The sequence below is a fragment of the Sinohyriopsis cumingii genome, chromosome 15, assembly GCF_028554795.1.
Source record: "Sinohyriopsis cumingii isolate HCF-2022 chromosome 15, ASM2855479v2, whole genome shotgun sequence".
Lineage (NCBI taxonomy): Eukaryota > Metazoa > Mollusca > Bivalvia > Unionida > Unionidae > Sinohyriopsis > Sinohyriopsis cumingii.
The window spans coordinates 87,861,457-87,876,967 of NC_142975.1; the positions used below are offsets into that span (position 1 = coordinate 87,861,457).

Below are 15,511 nucleotides of genomic sequence, written 5' to 3' on the forward strand. Positions count from 1 at the left end.
TTTATTATGTACTAAAAACTACTGTGGCTATTTATGAGAAAAAATATCAAAGAAAATTCATTAGTAAATGACATTTCTATTAGATTATTTACCCAATCACATTAATGTTAAAAAATAAAACTCTGATACCTCTTGAATCCAGCCACACCAGAAAAATGAAACATGTTATTCCCATCTATACAGCATATAGATCAAGGGAAGAAACTCTTACAATTTACATCCATTTATCACACTATGTGACCGAAATTTTTACCACTTTAATCTAAGAGATACGTCAACAAGGCTGCTCACAATAGCAGGAAGGTGTGGAAGGGAATAAGTTACTAAAATATTTACAGTTTCCAGAGAATATATTCTCTGAAGACATTAACACTAGAAGAACAGGTAATACAAGGAGGAAAATGCACAAACATCCAACCTCTCCCATGTGAATCCTTCAAGGGAAATATGCGATGGATAATTTGTTGCCTTAAAGGCATAACTAATCTTGTGAGACCACCAAGTGTATCACAAACTTCAGGCAAGATGCGAAAGCTTGAGAGGTTATATACCCTTTTCCAGGAAGTGAAAATGACCAAGTGGAGCTAGTACTTTTTTGAAAGGTGCACATCTGGAGTAAGTCCAAGCTTCATACTCTAAAATCCATATTACACCCATCAATCATTCACCAAAATAAAGGGAATTAAAGGTTCTTTGAATTATACCTAAGATATACAAGGTCTTTTGTAAATAGCCAGTATAACCAGTGTGGAAAGCCAGAGAAATTCTTTTTCTTTAAAATTCTAACCCTATGCAAAATACAAAACTGCTGAGTGCCACCTTATCTACAGCTAGGTCAAAACCAATGAAAGATCCCACACTGGAAACAAGTTCTAGGTCTATTCAAGTCAAAGTTGAGCAACTAGTCAGACATGTCCTTATCATGGCCTATACTCATTCTACCATGATGCATGAATGTGTTGGAAATAATGGAGAAGTAGCCCCTGATAGTACAAGGACCTAAGAGATATAGGCATTCAAAGGGATGATGTTGCAACTGCATCAATCCCTAAAAACATACTGTTTCCCATGTAAGCCTTTAAAGTGTGGGCCATGGAAGATTCTATCCTGACTGAAGATTCAAATTTGTTTCTACAAAAGGCTTTCCTGACATGAATGAGAAGCCTGTCTGGGCAGCAATGAAACACCTTGTGACCAGGGTTGAAAGATTTATGTTAATGAAATTAGGGTCAAATATCTTACATCTAGAATAACTGTTGGTGAAATGGAGACCAGGCACGAATTTAAGCCTGGACTAAAATTTAAGTTTGGAATCTTCGACAAAGAAATTTTTTTTAAAAATTGTTTGTAAAACACTTCAAACCTAAGAAGTCTAGATCAAAATCATTTAAAACTATACAAAATTTGCTGTAATAGTATACATACCAAATTTATTTGCATGCCTCAAATGGGTTTGCTGAGCCATGCTAATAAAGCTTTTTTGTAAAACAAAAACTATAGGTTCAAAAAATGAACACTGTATAAAAAAATAGAATAATTACTGTAATGGCCTGAAAACCTTATTAGGATATGTACATATGAATACAAATATGTTTAAAAAACATATCTATCTCAATTGATTTTTGTTTTATTGTCCAAACAAAGTTTCAAAAGAATTGTCCAGATTTTGGAGTATGTTGTAGATGTGAATTATCCAGACTTTGCAGTATGTGAGAGGATTTTGTAGATGTGAATTATCCAGATTTTGCAGTACGTGAGAGGATTTTGTAGATGTGAATTATCCAGATTTTGTAGTACGTGAGAGGATGTTGTAGATGCGAATTATCCAGATTTTGCAGTATGTGAGAGGATGTTGTAGATGCGAATTATCCAGATTTTGCAGTATGTGAGTGGATGTTGTAGATGTGAATTATCCAGATTTTGCAGTATGTGAGAGGATGTTGTAGATGTGAATTATCCAGATTTTGCAGTATGTGAGAGGATGCTGTAGATGTGAATTATCCAGATTTTGCAGTATGTGAGAGGATGTTGTAGATGTGAATTATCCAGATTTTGCAGTACGTGAGAGGATGTTGTAGATGCGAATTATCCAGATTTTGCAGTATGTGATTTTGCAGTATGTGAGAGGTTGTTGTAGATGTGAATTATCCAGATTTTGCAGTATGTGAGAGGATGTTGTAGATGTGAATTATCCAGATTTTGCAGTATGTGAGAGGATGTTGTAGATGTGAATTATCCAGATTTTGCAGTATGTGAGAGGATGTTGTAGATGTGAATTATCCAGATTTTGCAGTATGTGAGAGGATGTTGTAGATGTGAATTATCCAGATTTTGCAGTATGCAAGAGGAAGTTGTAGATGTGAATTATCCAGATTTTGCAGTATGTGAGAGGATGTTGTAGATGTGAATTATCCAGCTTTTGCAGTATGTGAGAGGATGTTGTAGATGCGAATTATCCAGATTTTGCAGTATGTGAGAGGATGTTGTAGATGTGAATTATCCAGATTTTGCAGTATGTGAGAGGATGTTGTAGATGTGAATTATCCAGATTTTGCAGTACGTGAGAGGATGTTGTAGATGCGAATTATCCAGATTTTGCAGTATGTGATTTTGCAGTATGTGAGAGGTTGTTGTAGATGTGAATTATCCAGATTTTGCAGTATGTGAGAGGATGTTGTAGATGTGAATTATCCAGATTTTGCAGTATGTGAGAGGATGTTGTAGATGTGAATTATCCAGATTTTGCAGTATGTGAGAGGATGTTGTAGATGTGAATTATCCAGATTTTGCAGTATGTGAGAGGATGTTGTAGATGTGAATTATCCAGATTTTGCAGTATGCAAGAGGAAGTTGTAGATGTGAATTATCCAGATTTTGCAGTATGTGAGAGGATGTTGTAGATGTGAATTATCCAGCTTTTGCAGTATGTGAGAGGATGTTGTAGATGCGAATTATCCAGATTTTGCAGTATGTGAGAGGATGTTGTAGATGTGAATTATCCAGATTTTGCAGTATGTGAGAGGAAGTTGTAGATGTGAATTATCCAGATTTTGCAGTATGTGAGAGGATGTTGTAGATGTGAATTATCCAGCTTTTGCAGTATGTGAGAGGATGTTGTAGATGCGAATTATCCAGATTTTGCAGTATGTGAGAGGATGTTGTAGATGTGAATTATCCAGATTTTGCAGTATGTGAGAGGATGTTGTAGATGCAAATTATCCAGATTTTGCAGTACGTGAGAGGATGTTGCAGATGTGAATTATCCAGATTTTGCAGTATGTGAGAGGATGTTGTAGATGTAAATTATCCAGATTTTGCAGAACGTGCGAGGATGTTGTAGATGTGAATTATCCAGATTTTACAGTACGTGAGAGGATGTTGTAGATATGAATTATCCAGATTTTGCAGTACGTGAGAGGATGTTGTAGATGTGAATTATCCAGATTTTGCAGTATGTGAAAGGATACTATTGACATGAATTAATGTGTGCAACTAACCTCTTGCTGGCTGGCTTTTCATACATGTCAAATTTCCACTAATGGCTTCCCAGGCCTGTGTAACGTTCATTTTCATTGGTCTCTGCTTTATCTGGAATTAAATAAGCAGAATTTCATGGGATTAACAAATTATGTAACTAGATTTTTGCAAGCAGCACACTGTAAGGTATGTCTAAATCATGGACACTGCTGTACTCAAGAAACAAAGATTTAAACTATGGACTACTCTACACTTACAAGCCACTTTGCAACAGCCAGTTTGTTATCAAACATTTCAAGTAAAAATGTCACATTTTATACAGTATAAAGGACAAATCATGATCAAAATAGAAAAGGTTTTCTTTGTCTGATTTATAAACATAGAAGTAATGCAGAAAATATGGATCGATGATCATGTTATCAAAACTGGTAAGTTTTACTAAGAGCTTTCCATGTAAGCTCAACACCTTATCTACTTATTCAAAATATTTTCTAAGCATACTACAAGCAATCAAATCACAAATCCTTCCAAAAGATAAAATAAGGATTTAGACATAGTATTTTGACAATCACCAAGGAAAAATCATTGAGCTAGCTGGAGAGAAGAATCTTGAAATTGTCCCATTTTGCTTGGTACAGAAATCTGAACTGTAAACACAAATCTTCATCAAACCTTTGCTTTACCAATTCATCTTTTAGTAAAACAAGCAGCAAATACTTAAGAATAACAGGACTATTATGTTAGGAGATAAAGGGTAACATTTAAAAGGTCAAGGTCACTCATATATCATTTCAAAGAACTGCAGTTTAATTTTCTACAAGTTATTTATGTAATATAACAGTTTGTAAATAAGTTAAAATAATGCTGGACAGATAGACATGGCTCACCACAATCTGTCCTATCAATGTTGCTCTGAGACACAAAAATGGACTTAAATTTGTTGGACAGATAGACATGGATAACACTATCTGTCCTACCACTATTGTGGATAACATAAAAATGGCCTTAATTTTGATGGACAGATAGAAATGGGTAACACTACCTGTCCTACCACTATTGTTGTGAGACATAAAAATGGCCTTAATTTTGTTGGACAGATAGACATTGATAACACTATCTGTCCTACCACTATTGTGGTGAAACATAAAAATGGCCTTAATTCTGTTTCATTTGAAACCAAGACCTACATTTTGCACATGGATCGAAGATGTGGTCATGTTCTCATGTTCAGGTCGTGGAAGTGTGAACGCCACCCTGGTTTTCATCAATAACATCAATTCCCCATTGCTGAATGCAGACATCTCAGGCAGTTCTGAAATTAAACAATTTTTTTTTGTTTTTTTATATTAAAATGGAGAAAATCACTTACAGAGTATGAATACAAGTCATGACTTTTGACAAGAATAGCATGGGTTTAATTCCCATAATTGGATGAGTCTAAAAAAGGCTACCACAGTTATTTCCCTTCAAAAGCGTTCCTGTACCATAAAAGACTATATATCCAAACCAAAACCTGGTTAAAAGAAGAGCACCAAGAGACAAGAACAAATAGAAACAACCTGATGTAATATATTCTAAATGTATTTATTTCCAAAAGTAATTGTCATGGTTTTACAAAAAAATGATATTTTGACAGTATTTGAATTAATGAACTGGGGAAGATAATCCTATACTGTCTTCAAAAAGGAATAATTTTTTTATGGGGTAATTAAATTTGTTTTTTGTAGCAACCATAAAATATATGAACTTTAGCACCACATAAATAAAACTAATTCACACTAATTTTCACATATGTAGCAAATGGCACAATAACTTAAAGGGTACTCATAGACCACAGACGACTCACAACAGGATCTGAAAACTGACCTAAACACAAAAAAAAACAAATGGTGACAGAATAAGAAGGGTATCAATGTGTTCAAACCATTTTTGTGGCAAGGTACGAAATGTTTCCCTTCACAAATGGCTGAAAAGATTTAATGAATTGTATCACAGAACCAGCATGATGTATTTTCAGGTTAATGTCTTCAAATGTCAATGACTTACAATTAAACAAGCCCTAGAATAGAAAGTATAATCAAAGGCCAGATGAAAGACAGACAGACAAACAGACACACAGATACTTTCAGGTTTGTCTTCAAGATGTTAAACATTTACATTTCAACTAAGTCAAGAAAAGACAGACACATAAATAGGAAGATTGGATTGCTAATCCAGGACCAAACAAAATGAATGATACTAACCCATATCACTGAATCGTGTTACTGGCTTTACATTCCTCATTCCAAAATTGGGATTAAATCTGCAAATAAAGAATTAAAAATGAATCACATGTGTAGGGAGAACATTTACAGACTTTAATGTAAAAGTAGGAATACTGATTCATCAGTTTTTAAAATTTCATCAACAAGCTGCTGAGATAAATACCACACACACACACACACACACACTACTTTATGGTTTTCTGCTTACCCTGGATGTGCAACTCCTGGAACAGTGAAGTCTTCATCAACCAAAACACGGTGGATGGTCCCCAGTTTGTCATGGTAGTGCAGAGTCTATAATAAAAAAATGTGTATCTATTATGCTGACTCTTTTACTGAATCACTATTTTATTCGTATTTTCTTTCATTTGTATCTTCAATTCCTAGCTGGGAAAGAAAATTTTCTAAGTGATCAAGAAATCAACAACAAGAATTCCTCAAAGGTACTGATGCTTTGCTAACTGAAAAGAATTGGAAGGAATTCAAGAAGGTGATTTATTCCCACCGTGATTTATTCCCACCGTTATTTATTTCAACTACTGAACAATGCAATCACATCAGTTATTCTTTTGGAACTCGATTAAACCAAATGAGTTTTAGTATGGAAGATATTTTCTAAATATGTCCGAGTTAAAATGTTACAAGTGCAGCACAAAACTTTCACTCATGAAATTTTACCCTCAATCTGGCATCATGGATAAAAACATCACTGAACTGAACTCTTTCAGACACTGTCATGATATCCCCACTAGCTAAGTTTGATGAAACCCATAATTACGATTTTCTTAGCCATGACCTCTGACCTTGAATTTGACACAGTGGATAAAAAGATGATTGAACTCAGCTCTATCTGATATTGATAAGATATTCTACATTGGGTTAAAGCCCATAATTGCTATTTGTTTCAATTGCTGTATTCACAAAATAATTCTAGAATCAGATCACTAAACTGGCATTCAAATAAGTCAATCTTCTGATAAATCTACCAACTAGGGTTTGATATAAAAAAAATCCAAACCTGTTTACATTATAAAGCTCACAAATCATAACAGATAATAAGGCCATTACCTGCATGCTGAAGACATGATTAAAGCACTCAGATGTAAAATGTTTGATTTGACACCCAAGAACCAAAGGTTTAGAAGCGTATTGCAAAATTAAACGTCATATCTTCAAAGTGATTCATCCAATGTAGGAACAAAATGCATGAAAGGTTAGGAGATATAAGGAAATGAAAAAAAATTAATCAACGCCATTTTCCTATGACTGTGAACTTGCCCCAAAGATCAAAAGGAAAAGAGCAATATCTTGCTTTATGAACTGTCTTAGCTTCATAACAATTAAATGCCAATAATGATTCAAATCAAAAGTTTAGGAAATATTAGCATATGAAAGAAATTTTAGCATAACATTGACACAAATTTTCTATAACTCTATATTTTGGAAATTTTGGAAAGTACCAGTTTTATTTAAAACTAGTTACATGGTGTAATAAGTTTTGTGGTGAAACCCCATCTCAACATAGCTCAAAAAAAGTAGTCTAACACAATTTTCAAGATGGCAGCCATGGCAGCCTTGTTAGAGATTAAATAAACCTCATTTACATTTACAATATAAAACAAAACATAATGAAATTTACCATTAATCTTCAATGGTTATAAAAAAATACAAGTCATTTTTCTTCTTTAGTCTTTAAATCTGTATTGATATGTATTATATCGTAGGTTGTGAATCATGATCTATAATGGTATGTTACATATCAGTTCACGCTGACTCCTGCTTCGAATTCTCTGGCTGCATTCAGGATTCTTCAAAACCTTCATTGTCATCTAACAATCATCATATGACAGGATTTAGTTTGTAATGACATTGCTTTAGATATGACACTTTATGCAAAATATCTCTAGAACCACCAAGATTTTGTTTTTAACCGCTGTGTAACATAAATGCACTCAAAAAAATTCAGTAATGCAACCAGACATATGACTGTCTGGACACGTGTATTGGCTAGCACCAGATGTACCATATGCGTGTTCATTTACATAGTTATTGATTTTGTAGATGATTACATGCTGTATACTAAATAAAACCATTTAAATATTGCCGTTGCAGGCATTGTACTGGTAGAACAGAATCTATATTGTTCTGATGACATCATGGGTAGAACAACAGTACATATATTAAGCATAACTTCCAGGCAGGTCATGGTTTAGGCTGTTGCCAGGACACTATGGACATGACAAATAATACACACCTAGATCAGTCATGGCACAACTCCCAGGCAGGTCATTGTTTAGGCTATGCCAAGAACATTTTCGGCATGACAAATAATACACACCTAGATCTGTCATGGCACAACTACCAGGCAGGTCACTGTTTAAGCTATTCCAAGGGCATTATGGGCATTACCAACAGTATACACCACATCTGTCATGGCATAATGTATTATCCAGGTATATCTTGTTCTTAGGTTATAACAGAAAGAAAATATAGCACAAACCTACACCTACCATGGCACAACATACTGGCAGGTCAGGGTCTACGTTGTTCCTGGACATAATGAGTAGAATAGCAAAAACCCTGATTAACCAACATATATCATGGTACATGTGAGTTTATGTTTTTCACAGATGGGCAAGTGCAATCTATTACCTTTTCATATCTGGACTTGGCATTTGGGACCTGATGCCCTTCTCGCACCTTCTTAAAAACATGTCCATCTGGGGAACGAATCACAGTGTAGGTGGCATTGTGGTCACCTAGAATATATCAATATACTGAATAAACTCTGCATCCAAAAATTAACAGTCAGTCTGATAGTATTAATCAAATCCAGACAGCTAACTACATGTTGAAAAGATATAAATGTATTGTGATATCTCTGCATATTTCATAAAGAATCAACAAAATATAAAAATATATCTGCAAGCTTCTCCACAAGAAAGGTGTGCATTATGCTATTCTACCATTTTTGAATGTGTGTTAACACTGACTCACAACTCTTGCTAAACAACTAAAGAGGGACATACTAATTGGGAAGGGGGTATGATTGAGAGTGATCTCTACATGTGCAAAGTGATTTTAGAATTTCAATCCATTCACAATGGGAGGGACTACAATGGTGAAGGTGCTTTTACATAAAACGAGATACCCATGTGGGCCCTAAGCTGCTCACCTGAGTAGCTGACAGTTTGTGAATGAAAATCACACAAGTACTGAAACAATAAATGAAAGATAAAAGTCTGGAGCACAACGCTGCAAGACAAAATACACTGGACAAGTCATTTATACAACTAACACTGTCCCCTGGATTTTTCCATGCCCATTTGGACTTTATCCTGATTCATAACTTAGAAACTGTCTATAGCCACACCCTTAAAGTATACAGAATATAAATTGACTTGGCATTACAAGGGGAGCTCATAAGTACAGTCAGCATGGATTCCTTGGGGTCCCATCCCTTGAATGATAACCTGTAAACAACTGATATCCCAGTCCAAGGAAGGTCCAGTGGCTCAGTGGTTAATACATTGGACTTGTGACCAGAATGCTGCAGGTCTGATTTTTTATCACTTGATCTGTTTGGATCCTTATTAATTTGCATAGTTCTGATCAGATTTTGATTAGAACTGGTGTGCAATCAGATGCAAGATGAACACATTAACATCTGTGGATGTCACTCATAATCAAACTTATCCAAGATCTTGATGATAAAATCTAATATGCTAAATCAAAACATAATCTTATCAGAAATATGGCATCTTGACTACTAACAAGTTCAGCCAATCAGATGCCAGATCACTTCATTAATATGCATGGATCTTGTTGAAATAATCTAACTTAGCAAAACTAATCGAACTCTTATCATAAATATGACCACTAGAGTATTAACAACTTGGCCAATCAAATGCAACATTGCATCATTAAGACATGAAGTTGTTACTCATAATCAAATTCTTCCAAGATCTTCGTGGTGCAAGCTTACAAACCAAATCTGATTAAAATCTGATCACAAATATGACAGCTAGAGTGTTCACAAGCTCAACCAATCAGATCCAACATCACCTCATCAATAAGCATGGCTGGTGCTCATAATCAAAGTCATTCAAGATCTTGATTCTATAGAGTTGCATACCTAGTCTGATCACAATCTGAACAGAAAAGAAGCCACTAAAATGTTACCAAACAAGTGCTGAAAGATTGGAGAGCAACAGATGATGGATGATAGACAATGCATGACTGATGCTGGGGCACACCATAAATTTTCACTTGACCTTTGGACATGTGAGCTAACTAGAACTTTTAGTGATGGACGTAATGCAAATTGCCCTATTATCTAATATTTGCTTGGCACTGTCTTAAATAAGAGAAATTAGTGTTGTGAAACAAAGTTAGTAGACTGGGTATTCTATGAGCCCTACTTATTCCTTATTTAGATATTAAATTAGTCCAGTATGCCTCTTAAAGTATGGCCAATGAACAACAATTTGAATTTTATTGTGTCATTGCATTCAAATTATAAAATGACTAATAAAAGTTTCATGGCACCGTTATACTGTCTAATCAATAACATCAGCAAGTTATATTCAACAGATTTTCAGGATGATCATTTTAGATTTGTGTAAATGTCTCAATTCTAAGGTGTGCAGCTGATGAAATGAGAGCATAAAAGTGATACAAGTTCAGGTTAGTTCTATAAAATCTTAAACACAGAATGGCTTGTTTGGTGATAAAGTGTGCATGTATTGGTGCAACACTTATACAGATAATGCCACATTTTGGTATGTATCACATGCACTTTATAAAGTTCACCCGATTTTAGCCCCAACATATAATGCTCATGACCAACATGTGGTGAACATATAATGCTCATGACATCCTACAGTTCCAAATCTGGATAATTTTGGTTTGTTTTCACTGTCAAACAACATTCTGCCATTTTGGCTACTGTACTGATCATTATTCATTACATGATGATAGACAGGTTTACATTAAAACAGCACTTGACTGTTTCTGTTCTCTTCTGTTAGTACTTAATACTTGCATGTGGCTATGATGGCTAGCTTGTCTCACTCAGCTTAGGCAATTCTTTTACAGCTTGTCTCACTCAGTGTAGACAATTCTTTTACAACTTGTCTCACTCAGCTTAGACAATTCTTATACAGCTTGTCTCACTCAGTGTAGGCAATTTTTATACAGCTCGTCTCACTCAGTGTAGGCAATTCTTATACAGCTTGTCTCACTCAGTGTAGACAATTCTTATACAGTTTGTCTCACTCAGTGTAGGCAATTCTTATACAGCTTGTCTCACTCAATGTAGGCAATTCTTATACAGCTTGTCTCACTCAGTGCAGGCAATTCTTATACAGCTCGTCTCACTCAGTGTAGGCAATTCTTATACAGCTTGTCTCACTCAGTGTAGACAATTCTTATACAGCTTGTCTCACTCAGTGTAGGCAATTCTTATACAGCTTGTCTCACTCAATGTAGGCAATTCTTATACAGCTTGTCTCACTCAGTGCAGGCAATTCTTATACAGCTTGTCTCACTCAATGTAGGCAATTCTTATACAGCTTGTCTCACTCAATGTAGGCAATTCTTATACAGCTTGTCTCACTCAGTGTAGACAATTCTTATACAGCTTGTCTCACTCAATGTAGGCAATTCTTATACAGCTTGTCTCACTCAGTGCAGGCAATTCTTATACAACTTATGTTGATAGTCTGACTGACTATATTCATAAAGATTCAAGATTAAACACAAGATGCTATATGAAAGTTCAGGTCATATATATATATATATATATATATATATATATATATATGGATTAGCATGACACCTTTGAACTAGATCTCAGTGTTTCAGTAAAAATGTCCAACAGAAAATGCATCATAAAAAATTATACCAGGCACATCAAAAAGCTTTAATCATCGCATGTAACCTTTGAATATACCACATGAAGTCAATGAAGCAATGATCACTCTATGGTGACAAAGAAGCATCAAACACATGGACTCAAGATGAGAAATAAAACAAAGACATTTATTTTTCTAAATAAAAGTAAATAAATTGAAATTCTGATAAATAACTTATTTAGTTTCACAATATGTCTCAATGTTACCATCATATGGTATTTTCCACTGCATGAGAGTTGCATAACAGTAGATAAACAAGTCAGCAGCCCCGTATATAAATTTCTGGTTGTCACAAAACAAAAACCATAATGTAATGTGAAATGTAAAGTGTTTAAACAGTGAAAAAACATCACTATCAAGATTTGCATGTATTTTCTCTTCTTAAAGAAGGCTAGTACCAATCGTGTTACAATGCAATAAATTCAATATTTCACAAAGATGCGAAGTGTGTAGGCTGTTAGGTGTCATGATCCACTCGTCAAGTGGACCTAACAAAACATTTGCTCATTCGACGATAAAATGTGATCCCCTCCTGAAAACAGGAAAACAATATGGTATATCAAAACAAGATCAAAATAACATTTGTCAATTCTGTTCAAATTTTCAAACAAATATGCACTTCTGTAATAAGTCTGCATAAGCAATCAAATATCTCTCATTGCAGGTAAGTTCATAAGATTAGTTAGCCCGAGTTCTTTTTTTACAGTTTTACCTTCATGTCCAAACTCTTTTGTCTGGTACTCCCAGCTGTCTGACTGCTTATCACTGCTGGAAACCTGCATACATAGAAAATGAGGAAACACTAAGTAATTTAATTTTTCATCATAAGTGATGTAGTTTTCCTGCAAATGTTTAGTTTTCTTAAACATAAAAATCCATATACAAATTTCTGGGTGAAAGAACTACAAGTTCTGAAAATATTACTGTAATTATGATCATACATGTACAAATTTACTGAGGAAGATTTTTCCTTTTCTTCCAATAACAAGAGCAGAGCAATGGAAAGGGAGGGTCTATAGCCTGACCAGTCCACTGCCCCATGGTCCAAAGGAAAATTCATTCATGGTACCAAAAGGAGAAAAGGAGACATTCCAGACAGGCTGGATGCTTCCTGATCTCAGTGATGGCATAACAGTTTTTCAGGGGGCTTAATTCCCAAATGTCTTAACTGCACTGGAAAACTGGCCTATCCTGGAGAGGCAGCCTCCTCTGATGCCTGGTGACATGTGAATGCACAGTCCTTGAAGAGAGGCAAGTCCAGCCTGGCAAGGACTTAAGTCTTATTCTTCAAGATCGGTGAACAGAGCCTGATGATCAGCTGAAGATGGTACCAGTGCCTGGTCAAGTGTCTAGTGACCATTATTTAGTTCAGTCACGTCCCACCCATGCACCCCCAAGTTACTGGTGCATGGTGAACAGTGCCCAGTTACCAGTGAATTTCTGGCCAGGCAACAAAGATGTCTTTCAGGAGACCCTACCCAGGGAACTCGAATCATCCAATGATTCAGACCACCTTCCTCTCTTATTTAAGTTATGTGCAGGACTATATTGGCATGCTGAAGATGGCTGTGCTTTTATTACACCAGAGAGGTTGGACTCAATCAATGGACAGCGCTTGTGTCTATCTAACATGGGGAAAATGCCACTGATCCCATTCTGGATAGGAGGCATCCACCAAAGAAGAAGAGGAAGTGGCTCCTTTCTTCCTGCCAATATAAAAGCTGCAGCTTCCAATCAAATCCCACACCTCATCTATTATTAAGAAACAGAAAGGTCATCTGTCCATGCAAGTGCACTTAGCATACATGAAGCAGGTGGCATGAGTCTCATAAGCAACCAATTTATAGATGCATTCTAGAAGGCCAAAAGAAAAAATACAAAACACATGAATCATCTTAATATATCTATAGAGAGTAATACCTACAATAACACTTGTACTAACTGGGGAATAAATTTAAACAACAATTCGCTAGATGGTTCATTGAAACATCCAAAAATAACAAATCAGGACTCAAATAAATGTACAAAACAATATAAGAACTAAGGAGAAAAGTTCAAATGCAACACAGAAATGGGTATTATTGCGCAAACATAATCTAAAAGACACTAGAAACAGCAAAAGTGTTTGTACATCCAGAGATACATGGAACCTGCATGAAGTCAAAGGAAAAAAGGACGACATTCTCTTTGGCAGATCAATTAAAGCATCCAACTTTTTTTTTCTTTCTAGGCTTCCAATTACTAACTGGAGAAGAGGAATCACCTTGGAACAATGCCAGGAAAAGTGATGGCAATGCAATAAGTACAAGAAAAGGATGTTTCCAGTTGGCAGACAGTTCATGTTTTTAATTTCTGATCCTTTCTCCCCCTGGGTTAAAATATAAACAAAAAATACCCCAAACATTGATTGTGCATCTAACTGAGCTGGATTTGCCCAGTAAGTGCTTAGTACATTATATATACTAATCAATAAAACATATATAATGTTTAAAAAAGTAGAAAAAGATTTTAAAAAACTACCTACCTACCCTGATTTTAAAAACAGTGCAATAGGAAACACAAATAATTTTTTGTGGCCTTATAACATGTAATGGATTACTGCTATTAAAACAATTGCAATTACCTTAATATTTAAGAGCCCTGTGTCATTAATATTCCAATGTTAGGAATTTTCCAACACAATCAAATAATACAATAACTGATAATTTCATCACTTGATATTTAATCTACCATTTTTACCTCATGCTGATCGTGAAGTTTGCCAGACAAGAGAGCAGCAAATCCTCTTTTGATGGCTAGCACTTCTCCATCTTCACCCTTAGGATGGTACACATGCTCAATTTCTCCTTGCTGGCTTATTATGAAGGAGAACCTGCAGGAGAGAAAAATACAGTTTCAAAATAACATGACAGAGTACTGTAGATCTCCCTTGATACATAATCACTGTAACATGACTGAATATATACTGTAGATCTACTGTATAATGACAGGATACATATTGTAGATTTCCCTTGATACATATACATTAAAGCATGGCAGTGTATATAATGTAGATCTACTGTATAATGACAGGATACATATTGTAGATTTCCCTTGATACATATACAATAAAGCATGGCAGTGTATATACTGTAGATCTACTGTATAATGACAGGGTACATATTGTAGATTTCCCTTGATACATATACAATAAAGCATGGCAGTGTATATACTGTAGATCTACTGTATAATGACAGGGTACATATTGTTGATTTCCCTTGATACATATACAATAAAGCATGGCAGTGTATATACTGTAGATCTACTGTATAATGACAGGGTACATATTGTAGATTTCCCTTGATACATATACAATAAAGCATGGCAGTGTATATACTGTAGATCTACTGTATAATGACAGGATACATATTGTAGATTTCCCTTGATACATATACAATATAACATGGCAGTGTATATACTGTAGATCTACTGTATAATGACAGGATACATATTGTAGATTTCCCTTGATACATATACAATATAACATGGCAGTGTATATACTGTAGATCTACTGTATAATGACAGGATACATATTGTAGATTTCCCTTGATACATATACAATATAACATGGCAGTGTATATACTGTAGATCTACTGTATAATGACAGGATACATATTGTAGATTTCTCTTGATACATATACAATAAAGCATGGCAGTGTATATACTGTAGATCTACTGTATAATGACAGGGTACATATTGTTGATTTCCCTTGATACATATACAATAAAGCATGGCAGTGTATATACTGTAGATCTACTGTATAATGACAGGGTACATATTGTAGATTTCCCTTGATACATATACAATAAAGCATG

General features: G+C 35.0%; 1 long non-coding RNA gene across 1 annotated transcript; it reads right to left on the minus strand.

Moving 5' to 3' along the window:
- Window positions 1-8,427: 8,427 nt before the first annotated feature.
- LOC149782256 (uncharacterized) lies at window positions 8,428-14,522 on the minus strand. Its single transcript, XR_016414637.1, has 3 exons — window positions 14,396-14,522; window positions 12,369-12,432; window positions 8,428-8,500 (listed from the first exon to the last, which is right to left on the minus strand). It is a non-coding gene; the product is annotated as an uncharacterized LOC149782256 (long non-coding RNA).
- Between the last annotated feature and the right edge of the window lie 989 nt (window positions 14,523-15,511).